We start from the raw sequence: 12,218 nt of genomic DNA, 5'->3' as shown, positions 1-12,218 counted from the left end.
CAGCCTCCCTTGAAATTTTGCATTTTATTCTTTAAGAACAAAGACAGGGAAAACTGAAGCAAGACTGACAATGACAGTGAAGACACTGAAGCCAATGACGTAGGAGGCAGCGTGGAGCAGTGCAAAGGGCACTGGTTAGGGAGGCCGGAGCCAGGCTGTGCCATGAACTGGCTGTGAGATCCTAGCCAAGTCAGTATTTCCCTCAGAGGTGGTGACAGGCCTCTGTGAGTGGTAGTGGTTGGCCGGTCTGCTCTCCTCAGCTTTGGCCCTCTGGTCAGACCATGCTGTGGGTGAGTTCCTTTCTCCCTTGTCACTCATCCAGGGACAAGGCCTCTGGAGCGCCCAGCAAAATTTTGCACTCTTGAAATGCCATTAACACGCGCAAATTATACTAATTATTTCCCTTGGGAAGCCTTCAAAAATACCCTTTCTTTGGCTCCATGGGAAGTCAAGCTGATGGCAGTTCACATCCACAATACCACACACGACATTTACTGAGGCAGGAAAGAAAAAGGCCTAAGAGAGCAGGCTCTGAAATCACCGGACTCTGAGTTAAAACGCAGCCTCTCCTACTAGCTTCATGAGCACTTAGACTTCCTGAGACTCAGTTTTCCTGTCTGTACAACAGGGTTAATACCAGGCTCAGAGAGATGTGAAGATTAAGTGAGACAATGCATATACAAAATACAGCACCATGTGGAGCACAAAGTAGGCGCCCAATAAATAGTATGCCTAATATTACTACTCCATTTACTACTACCATCCCTCCCCTTTCTTTCTCCCCGCTTCCCTCCTCCTCCGGGGCCAGGTACTGTGCTGGTTGCAGGGAATATGGTGGATTCACATCCCCTGCCCCGCCAAGCTCACAATCCAACCAGCACCGTCCAGATCAACTTTCTGCCACAATGGAAATGTTCTACACATGCATTTCCTAATGTGGTAGCCAGAAGCTATATGTGGCATTTACATACTACAAATGTGATTGACGTGACTGAAGAATGGAACTTTAAGTTTTATTTAATTTTAATGAATTAAATGAAAATGGAAATAGTCCCATGTGGACATAGACAGCACAGCTCTAGATACTTTCCTGGTACATTTCTGAGGCTGCCTAGTCTGAGCAAATAAAGATACATTATATGTTAAAAAGAAAAGAAGAAGAAGAAGATAGCAGGAGGGGAAGAATGAAGGGGGGTAAATCGGAGCGGGAGACAAACCATGAGAGACAAACCATGAGAGACGATGGACTCTGAAAAACAAACTGAGGGTTCTAGAGGGGAGGGGGGTGGGAGGATGGGTGAGTCTGGTGATGGGTATTAGAGAGGGCACGTTCTGCATGGAGCACCGGGTGTTATACGCAAACAGTGAATCATGGAACACTACATCAAAAACTAATGATGTACTGTGTGGTGATTAACATAACATGATAAAAAAAAAAGATGCATGGAAAGAGAAACGCACAAAAAGCACACCAGTACAGTACCTGGAAAATTCTCTTATTTGTTCGTTCACCACATTTAATGGTCTGTGGTGCAAAAGTTCTATCTCAGGTGCTGCGGCTATGAGGAGGGCTGTACCTTTAATGAGCTCACAGTTTAGTGGGGCTATGCAGAGAAGTGATTTCACCGTAGTGAGGGAAGTGTATGCACAGGTGCTATGGGTGAGGCAGAGAGAGGTCTAACCCAGATGAACAGTCAGGGAGGGCTTCCCAGAAGGATGGTTTAAGATCTGAGCAGAGTCTTGAATAGATTTCAGAGAGGGGACTCAATGAATATTTATTCAATTTACAACAACAGGTTATATTCCAGGGCTATGAGACCCAGTGCTGGTGGCAGAGGTGGCCATGTGGCAAACACTGTCTTAGGGAAAACTCATAGCCTAGGGCCAATCTGTTGTCTTCAAACAGTTCCCCTTTGTGTCTTTTTGTATTGTTTAATTTCATTTCTCTTCTGCAGCTGTATCTTCTTCACCTGGGGGCGTTTTTTTGGATGTCGTATATAATCTTATTTTTTATTGCTTTATTAGTAGTCACTAACCTTAACTGATTTGGTGGGGGGTAGGGAGGCAGATGAACTCTGTTACATATAAGGTAACATCAACTCCCACTGTGGTTTTGATGCGGAGTTCTTTTCCTCGGTATAAACAAACGGCTCTGTGAATATGGCCAGTACATGAAGAAGCTGTTATGGATTGGCTGGACTGGTGGAATCTGGCTGTGACAGTGATGCACTTTAATAGGAGTAAGGATTATTCTAATTACTTACATGGAGAAGTGGGATCTTATGAACATTTGTATATTTTACACAATGTTTGATTTGCCCAAAGCTGATATGTGACATCTAGCCAGAAAATTCTGCAACTGACATTGGCTCACATAAAAGCAGGTACAGCTCTATACTGTATAGTTTCCATAATCACAGGTGTGTGTGTATACAGCTGGATGATGTGAGTGATTCCTTCTCCCAGAAGGCCAGGGGGATGCTTGGGTGGTGTGGTTTGGTCACATGAGGCCCTGGTCTATTTGAGTCTTTAGAGGTCATCTGCTTTGACTGTGGCAGAGCAGTGTAATGGAAGTGTAAATTGGTGGAATCTTTTCAAAAAGCAGCTTGTCCTATATATCAGGAGCCTTGAAACATTCATGCCCTTTAGCCCAGTGATTCTGCTTCTGGGAATCTAGCCAAAGAAAGTATTTGGGAAATGTATGCATCAGGGGTGTTGTGCAGCGTTATTTGTAGTTGCTAAATGACTAATAGTGTAATAATATACAGCCATGAAAATGATGTTCGCGAAGGACTTTTGCTACAACACTCACTGAGGGGACAGGGAGAGCAGAGAAGCAATAGTTACAGAGGCTAGGCAACCACTCAGGACTCAGCCTGGGTTTAAATCCTGGGTGTGCCACTTACTAGCTGTGTGGCTAGGGCAAGTCCCCTGAACTCTGTGGCTTTGGTTATGATGCTTGCCTCAGAGAGTCTTCTGAGGATTAAATGACACAATGAATATAAAATACTTAGCACTTAAAATGTACATTTAGTAGATACTCAATAAATGTAGGCTCACTATAGTTTATATGATTTCAAGGCAAAAAACGGATAGAAAAGAAATATGCCAACATAGTAACAGTGAGAAAATTGGGTGGTGGAACTGTGGGTGGTTGGTTTGATTCTTCGCACACTTTCCAACTTCCCTAATTTTTTCCTTCCACTCGAATTACTTTTACACTAAAAAGATATATGTAATGATGGAAGACAGTAAGATGTTTTTAAAGAATTTTACCACAACTCTCCCTTCTTCCAAAGCAGGAGCTGGGGGCAGCCTCCTCCCCCAGGGATCAGCAGGAGAGGGTTGTTCCCCTGGTAGAGCCTCAGAGTGCACAGCTGGGACCTCTGGGTGCCACCTGTTGAAAGTGCTCTGTGGAGAGCTGGTGGGGGAGTCGGAACTGGTGTCCTTAGTGGTTTCTCCCATCTCTGAGAGTCTAGATTCCAAGATGCTCTGATATTTATCCTTTTCTTCCCAGGTCTTGATTGATCTGAACTAAAAGTATAAGGTGACCATACAATATTGTATGGTGACTAACATAATAAAATAAAATTAAAAAAAAGTGTAAGGTGGGAAAGATTCATCTACTTGCACCCCTCCCAGAAAAATACCTGAGATAATGCCTACAGTGCTACTCATAAATGCTACACAGACACATAAACGTTAAGGGTGACTGGCAAAGAGAAGACTTAAAAGACCAGGGGTACAACAGGGAAGTTAGCTTAGTTGCACCTGCTTTATTTAATGCGTATAATTTATATTCAGAACGGACTCTCTGGCAAATACAGCCCTTTGTAACACGTCAAGCGGCGAAGTCCCTTCCCACGTTAATTAGGACATATCCCTGGAATGAGAAGATCATAAAGCACAAAGGTAGCGGTGTGTGCGTGTAAGTACGTGACCAAACCGTGATGACAACTGCCCTTACGATCTAATGTCCTCCACTGACAACTGAGGGTGCCTTGTGCTCCAGCAAGTGGCTCTGGGGGCTGTATTTTACACAAAGCATCCCAGGCACCGAAATCCCGGATTCATTCCCCCCACTCGAACCTGAGGGCCTGTTTCCAGCCCTGTGTCCTGACCGATGCCCCTCATCAGTGACTACCCCCGGTCCACACCTCCAAACCCAAGGCGCATGCCCCCCAGACCCCGAAATGAAAGAACGACAAACAGCGCTGCCGGGCCCTCCCGGGACGGCGAGGTCATGCAGCGGGAGGAGCGGGCCTGGCCGCGAGCGCGTCGGCGGGTTCTCAGCTCACCCGCGCGCCACTGCGGTGCAGCCACACATCACCGGGCGCTGCCGCAGACCCTCGGCGGCGGGGAGGAGGAGTCGTGCCCGCCACTCTGAGTTCCGCCGCTGCATCGCTCACATCTGGAGACGCCTCCTCGCTCCTGTCCCAGGCTTCCCACTGCAGTGATGGCGGGGGTGGGGGCGGCGCAGCAGAGTCACCTGTAGGGCTTTCCGGAACTCCGCGGCCCCCTCCGCAAATTCTAGTCCACCCATCCAGAGGAAGAAAATGTCAGAATATGCAGGGTGAGGTGGCCTAGCGGAGTTTTGGAAAGCCCCACAGGTGATACTAGATGCTCGCCCTTCAAGACACACACACACGGACACGCATGTCGTGACTCGGTCACTAAACAGGTCAGCTTTATGTTCTCTCCCGACCTTTCTCTCCCTCCCTAGCTTGTATTTGTCAAGGTGTCAGTGTTCTCTCCAGCCTCCCTTCAAGCTGCCCTAGGCCAGCGGCTTTGCGGACTGTCCCAAAGTCCTGGAACCCCGCGGGACGGTCAGAGGCTTTGGCGGCCAGACGTTAGGAAAAGTGTCCCCGCTCCTCGCCGCCCTTGAGCACCCTGGCGCGCGAACTGGCTACCAAGGAAGCAAGGTACGTCTAGAAGGCGAAAATCTGGTCAGTGGCTGGAGCCAAGTGCCTGGAGCAAAGCTGCCTCCCGCCCGCACACCTTTGGGGTGTGGAAGATCTTCCCAGTCGGAGAGGGAGCCGCTGCCCCACCCGTGCCGCTCCCGCGTCCTCAGCCTTCCAGCTGAGCATCTCCTCCCGCAGGGGCTTTGCGGCAGGTGGCATCGCCACGGTGGGCACAGTGGCCTCGCCCGCGGCTCCCTTCCTTGGCCGCGAGTGGCTCCCGCTCTGCCCTCCTTTCCCAAGTTGCGGCCGCCCGCGAGCCCGAGCCCCCTCCGCTGCGCCGGCGGCCGTCTTACCTCACCATGCAACACTTGGTTGCGCGGTTCTCCGGGGCTCTCCTTCCTCGGGGCTTATTCCCTTACTTAGGAGGAAAGAGGAACCGAGAGACCGAAGGGGGACCAAGGCTGTGGTCTGTGCGCCTTCCCGCCAGCGCAGCCCTCTCAAGGAGGGGGGCAGCCCGAGAGGGCGCCGCGGAGCTAGGGCGGCGGTGCTGGGGAAAGGCAGAGCCGGGGTCCTGCGCCTGCCCGCGTATCCGCGGCTCCAAAGCAGTGCGTCCCGGCTGCCCGCTACTACGGCACTGCGGCGCCCCGCCCCTAGCCGCCCGGCGAGTCCGCCTGCCACTCTCCCGCGGAGCCCTGCCCCCGGGCGCAGAGCCCGCCCCGCACCCCCGCGCGCGCGCACACACACACGCGCCACACACAGACACGCGCGCGCGCGTTCCGCACACGCGTGAATGCGGATCCGCTCGCTGCGACCTTTGGCGCAACTTGGGCGCGGGCGCCGCGCGGTTCGGGCATTTCTCCCTGATGGAGCTTCGCTCCGGGAGGAGGAGTCAGAGGCTTAGGGATTCGGGGAGGACGCAGCAGTGGTGGGCTCCTCAGAGCGTCAGAGGCCAGCTGACTCCGGGAACGGAGGACAACTGCTTGACCAACCGAATACGTACTGGGCATTTCCACATCTGCCTTAATAGCCCGACCAAATCAGAGGGGAAAAAATGCAAATTAAAAATCAACAAGTTCTCTCCGTTTCCCGGGGACTCAATGTCTCTAACCTCCAAATCGCTTCCCCGCCCAGGGCACATTATCTGACATCTCTGGCCCTGGTGGCAGGAGACTGGTGACTGTTCAATCTGAAAAGATTTCTCCCTCCGCAGGTTTGGTGGGGACCACCGCATCCCGCCGGCGCTGGCCGGATCACACCTCAGGACTGAGAGCTGTTAATTCCCTTTCTCCTTTGTTTTTAGGCGACTCTGGACAGTTTTCCCGCGCAGCAGTCTGTTCTTTAAAAATGTGGAAAAGCACAGAAAAGGGGCTGCGGGTCAGGGGTTAGGGATGAAGGCCAACACTGGCCAAGGCACCCTGACTTGTTGCTTCTTTTTCCCGGACGTGCCTGTCCGCATGGGTTGGTGGTGGTGGTAGTGACACTATCTCAGGCATGGCACACCAGCAGCATGACTTCTATTCATTTCACACCACATTTAGAGTCATCGGGAGTTTGGACTCTCATTTGTAAAATATGTAGAGTTTACCATTTTCTGCAACTGAGAATTCTTTCCCGCCAGCAGGCAGTGAAGGTCCCCGGGTCAGGACTGCAGCCAAGAAAAGCTTTCTGCGGATGCAGAGGCGCCAAGGGGCCTTGGGTGTCTGGGCGTTTGGGGTACACGACTCAAACATGAATGTCAGACAGCTCTGAGCACCCTGATGATCAGTGTCCGTATTAGACCATGTGCAGGCAGGCTGATGGGACAGATGAACTGAGCTTCAGAGATTTCCCCAAGGTTCCACGTGGCAGTGAAGGCAGAGCCAACACCGCAGCCCCGTGTTCACACTTCACCCTATCACTCACTATTCTCATTTCATTCTACCATCCCTGGTTGGTTCTCAATGCTCCCTTTAGCTAGACTGTTACAACCCTAGTGAGGGTGCTCTTGACGTTTTTCTTTTATCCGGTTTCCCTTTCACTCACTGACTCATTCATTTCACAACTATCTGTTAAGCTCCTACTGTGTCTTCAGGCACTTTCCTTTGACTCTAGTCCTGGGCTTTCCTTGGGAAGAAAGAAGAACCAAAAGACAGAAAGGGCTTAGAACCGTCCCTGTCCCCGCTAGAGGAGAAGGCTGCTCACAGGCTTACTGTGTATATTCTCACAGTGCTAGGTTGGGTGGATGTGAAAGACACGCTCCTTGCCTTCTGAACTGCATTATCTGTGGAGGAAAACACACTCATATGCATCATAAGAAAAACATTCTTTGCTCAATTCCTGACTCTTTCTAAAGAAGGCAGAACTGATGGAGAGCCTCCATTTGGCTGGATGGAGCCATCAGGATGGATTTGGGGCTGCATGCTTGCAGGTATGGGGTCCTGCCTCTTAGAATAGGAAGGGAATACATTGGATGCAAGGAATGTGGAAACCATGCAGAGAGAGAGTATGGAGGCCTGACTTGATCTGCAGCTCGCTGAGGAAGACTGAGGAGAGAAACTCCCTGAGCAAAGATTTGGAGAACAGGAGGGCTTACTGAGAATTGTAAAGAGTTTGCTGGGAAGGGGGGTGGGGGTGTGTATGACTATGAAGTCTCTGCTCTCCACCCTTCCTGTAACACAATCATTTGTAAAGGCAATATTGTTCCTCAATTTGTTTGTGAGGGGACACCTTTGGGGAACTCAGGGTGGGGCTACGTTTAGCATCTGGGCTGATGCAGGGTGAGCACAGAGAAGCCTGTGTGGACAGAGGGCTTGAAGACAGCTGACCACTGGGTTGCACACTAATAAAATTTGGGGGAAGGGTTGTAACAGAGGTCAAAGCAATGGGGAAGGCAGGGAGGGCTGGGGGTTAGGGAGAAGCACCAAGGAGAATGGTTATTTGGATTGTGACATCAGGGAGGAGTTAAGGCTTGTGTTTGAAAGGGGAGTGGGGATCTGACACAAAGCTCTGCAGGACAAGGGCACTCTAGGCTGAGGGCATAGTAAGAGGACAATCCATGGTAAGTTCTGGGTCTTCAGCACAGGGAAGGAAGGTTGGGACTCTATTGGAGAAGGCCCCCAAGTACCCTGCCTATAGTGTAGACTTCAGTGCATTGAGTACTGAGGAGCTCTCAAAGGGGGACCTTTTCTGTTGTTCTTGCTTGGTTTTGGCAGAGAGGGGTCTGGGAAGTAAGCTGGGGAAGCCTCTGATGCCAGTTTTCCCAGGAAAGTCCGCCCCTGTGCCCCTGTCAGAATGGAGAGCCAAGGAGGGCCTAAGCCAGTGAGATCTGGTTGCTGCCCTCGTGAGGGACCAGAGCCCGGGTGGTGCAGGGGCCTCACTGCATGGGACGCCCAGCTGAAGGGCTGAGGTCCTGAGAGCCTGAGAGCCATGCAGCTTGGCAGGGCTGTGTCTGCTTAGAGGAAGGAATTTTCCCTGATTTGCACAGAGGCTTGGTGTGGGCTGACAGAGGCTCTGGCTGCCGAACTATCTTTGAAAATGCTGAAGCCACAGGGAAACAAGTGAGGATTTATTGCGCATTTGCTGTGTGTGTGAAGGCAAGGTAAAGTGGAAAGGGTCTTGAAGCCAGGAGTAGCTGTGAGCCTGAGCATGTCTCTGCTCTGCAGTGACAGAAGTGAGGAAGCTTACTTCTTCCCCTGGGAGCATTTGCAATCCATGCAGCTATGAAACAAACACTCAAAATGATTAAGAAGGAATAAAAGACAGTCTAATATCAAGTGCTCAATTATATAGAACAGATTCTCAGGGCTTGAGTAGGGAGGGAGACCTTCTCCAGGCTTGAATAGTCAAGTCTTCAGCAAGGAGGAGGTCTGGGCTTCCTGGGGGTGGTGTTTGGGCTCTAAGTTGGAGAAGAGAGCTGTGAGCAAGGAGCCAGGGGCAAAGAAGCTGGAGGCTTGTGAGCGTGAGTTTTTTAGCTCCTCTGGCCACTGTAATGCCATTCCCAGTCATAGCCCAAGCACTCCGATGAGTCACCCTTGTTTCTGAGAGACAGGGCATTTTTGGATGTTTAACTGGCTCAACACTTAACGTTCCCTGAGACTTCAATGTTGGCAGCTCACACTCGCCATGTTGCTGGGGGAACACATCATTCAAGCCGGCAGCTGATGCCTGATCTCCACTGCCAAGGCAAAACCAGGGCTGAGTCAGGTACCTGTGTCTGGAAATTTTTAAGCTGGACAGTCTGACAAACTGGGTGAACAGCACATGACACTGCAGACAGCTGAGGTTACAGAGGTGGGGTCAGTGACTGAGGACGTGGAGACATGGGTTCAAGTCTCTGCTCCAGGGGCTTCGTTTGCTTTTCTGTGCCTCACTTTTCTCACCTACAAAACCAGAGGATTCTACCAGATGATTTCCAAGCTGCCTTCCTCCTGATAGTTCATGATGCCATAATTGATGGGATCTTTCCATTTTATCAAACAAGTACAGGTTGGGGACTGATCTCAGCCAAGTCCTGAACTTCATTTTCCTCTTTGCTTTGATTGTGAAGGCTGTGCTCAAGAGAGGTTGTGAGATGGTGGGATGGGGATGGAAGGGCCGGGAGGCTCGCTCCTGGTCACAGTTTATCATGAATGGGATTTGTGGATCCAGCCCTGGGAATGTCAGCAGGTCAGCTCCCTTTGTGGGCCTCAGTTTTCTTACTGGTAAGATGAGGAGTTTGGAAATGGTCTCTACAACCCCTTCTGGCTCTGATACTCTGAGTACTATCAACTGAACAACTTTTAAGTCCTGCCCCATCACCAGGGTGGGAACCCCTTACAAACCCCTGACAAAGAAAATTCCCATAATACCAACTGATAAGCTTGGGGAAAAGCACAGGAGAGAATCCATCTGGTTAAGAGTAATAAATAGACCACTTAGATAGAGCTGGGAGACCCTCGTCTGTGTCTCTAAGCTGTAGTTCCCTCTTCTGTAAAGTGGGGATAGAAAGACCTGCATCACTGGGTGGGGTAATGATGAAGCAAGTATGAAAATACTTTGTATATTTAGAAGTGCTATGCAGAAAATGTATAGTTAATATAGTCCGTTTCCATAAGACAGTCTGTTTTAAAAACAAACGAAACAAAACAAACCCAGTTATATCAGTTACTCACTTGTCTGCTTCCTAGGAAGCAACAATTCGGGTCAGCAAATTGTTGGCTCCTAAGGAAACTATTATTTTAACGTGAAAACTTTAGGACTGAGTAGCAAGACAGTGAGTCTGCCCCCCACCTAAGAATTCCGCACTGTCCCTTGAGTTACTCACAGTGGATTTCTCAGGAACTTTGATTGAGTTTACTTGACCGTGAAAAAGATACTGACCCATCCGAAATCCTGCTTTGATTATTGCCTGTCAGGAGAGAGATGGTGGAAAGAAGGGAAGTGTGAGTAAGCGGGGAGAAAAAGAAAGAAAAGAGCCTTTCGCCTTCCCGTTATATTTTGGGCAATGGATGCTAACCTTTATGCTTTAATGAGCTTGTAAAGAGGCTAATTTTGGTTCACTCACATTACTCTGGTCAGGGACACTGCTGTAGAATTCTTCACTGTGTTCCCTGGAGGGGAAGCTTTCATGGGGGCCCCTGGGAAAAACCACAGGGAGGAAAAGGTTCTCATTCCATAAATGACCATATGCTTCAAAGCCTGCCCAACTCAAAACTTTTGAAAGCATCAGTCCATTTTTAGAAATATCAGTCACTTCTTTATCTCTTGTTAACCAGTTTGGGGGGACCATATATCACAATATGTTAGAAGTGAAGGGAGGCCCCTAAGTGCTGGCACCTACCTCATCCGTCCTTCTCATTTGCTGCTGCCGGAATTACTTTCTGAAAGTATAAATCCCAGAGCCCTCCCTTCACTTAAAAACCTTCAAGCCTTCAGCTCCTTCATCCATAAAATGCACTAGTGATATTTATGCATATGCTTTTGCTGGGTTTAGAAGAAATAGTTATAAAAAGTTTAGCAAAGTGTTAGTCACATAGTAAGCTCCTGATAAATGCAATTATTGTTATTACTGCTTTAGAATAAAATGGATATTCCCTAAAATGGTATTCGAGGCTCTCCATTAAGTGGCCCCAGTTTAGTCATTTTACTCATCCATCTGCTAAGCCCTTCAAGGATCCAGTACACCAGCTTCATCATCCAAACCTACCTTGCACTCATCCCTCTCTGTATCCTACTTAGGCTGCTCCTATGGCCAAGAGAACTGCCTTTCTTCTCTCTGGCTCTTTCTGTTGTGTCACTTCTTACACATACCCCACATAAGTTCATTATCCTCTCTCCTGTCCATTGAAATTTGTTTATAATTTGTTCTGGTACTTACAATCAGCTACCCCGCCCTATTCCTGTGACTGCAATCGATCTTCCTTAGACTATGTCTTAATCATCTTCCTATCACCCACAGAGTATTGTACATAACAGGGGATCAATAATATTGGATTGAATTTAAAGAAGGCAATTAAATGTCCCTGTTGGCCCTGAGATTCTACCATCGAGGGAAGGTTTATTCCCACTTCCAAATCTTCTATAGAGCTATTTATTCATTGAGTACCTCCCATGTGCCAGGCGCCTGGCTTCTTAACCCTCCCAAGAGCCTTGTGAGGAGAGAACCAACAGCCTCGCTTTACACTGATGTTGATTGCTCAAGATCTCCCAGCCAGTAAGGGTGGGGGTGTGGGGGAGCTGGTATTAGAAACCAGAAGCCTCAGCATGCACTCTCCACTTCCTCTAAGAGAGCGTCTCCCACTCTGAGCTTGCCTTAATTCTCATTCTATAGCACTTGTGAACAAATTGAACTGTATTATATAAAACAGGTTTATTGCTGCCTGGCTGTATTTTTTGAAAATTTTGTCTTGATTCTCCAAGTAGTTGCGGAGCAATATAATCATAGAAATAAATAATCATGTATTAAGCACATATGTAGAAGGAAATAATACATAAATACATATGTATTTAGCACTTTACACAAACATGTTAATTCTACAAAGAAGATGTTATTAATCCCATTCTGCAGAGAGTTTAACTGAGGCAGCTGCAGGCCCGGGAGTGCTAGGGGTGCGGGATACTCAGGGCAGAGACTATTTTCTAAGAGTTACAAAGTGGTTTTTTTGTTTGTTTTGCTATTTTAATCACCAGCATACCAGCTGAATCTCAGCCCTAAATGTGTGATGAATGAGTGATGGAATTTCTTTCATCTTTGTAACCTATGCTCTTAACCCTAAATCCCTGATGCAAACATATCCTGTGGAGTGACAGGTAGTCTTATGGTGGAGGAAGGAGGGGCATGGCACGGACCAAACAGAGAAA

The 12,218-nt window shown here is 48.8% G+C and overlaps 1 protein-coding gene across 7 annotated transcripts in view; it reads right to left on the bottom strand.

Moving 5' to 3' along the window:
• Positions 1-5,540, bottom strand: part of DGKG (diacylglycerol kinase gamma) — a 211,295-nt gene extending 205,755 nt beyond the window's left edge. For all 7 annotated transcript variants that reach the window (XM_088025108.1, XM_088025111.1, XM_088025117.1 and 4 more), the window contains exon 1: positions 5,255-5,540. The gene's annotated coding sequence lies outside the window, so the exon portion shown is untranslated. The remainder of the gene's footprint in view (positions 1-5,254) is intronic.
• Positions 5,541-12,218: the final 6,678 nt, after the last annotated feature.

Source organism: Eumetopias jubatus, unplaced genomic scaffold, assembly GCF_037043125.1.
Source record: "Eumetopias jubatus isolate StellerSeaLion01/CBP00866 unplaced genomic scaffold, mEumJub1_p1.0 scaffold_1, whole genome shotgun sequence".
Taxonomy (NCBI): domain Eukaryota; kingdom Metazoa; phylum Chordata; class Mammalia; order Carnivora; family Otariidae; genus Eumetopias; species Eumetopias jubatus.
This window is presented reverse-complemented; position numbering and strand designations above follow the sequence as displayed.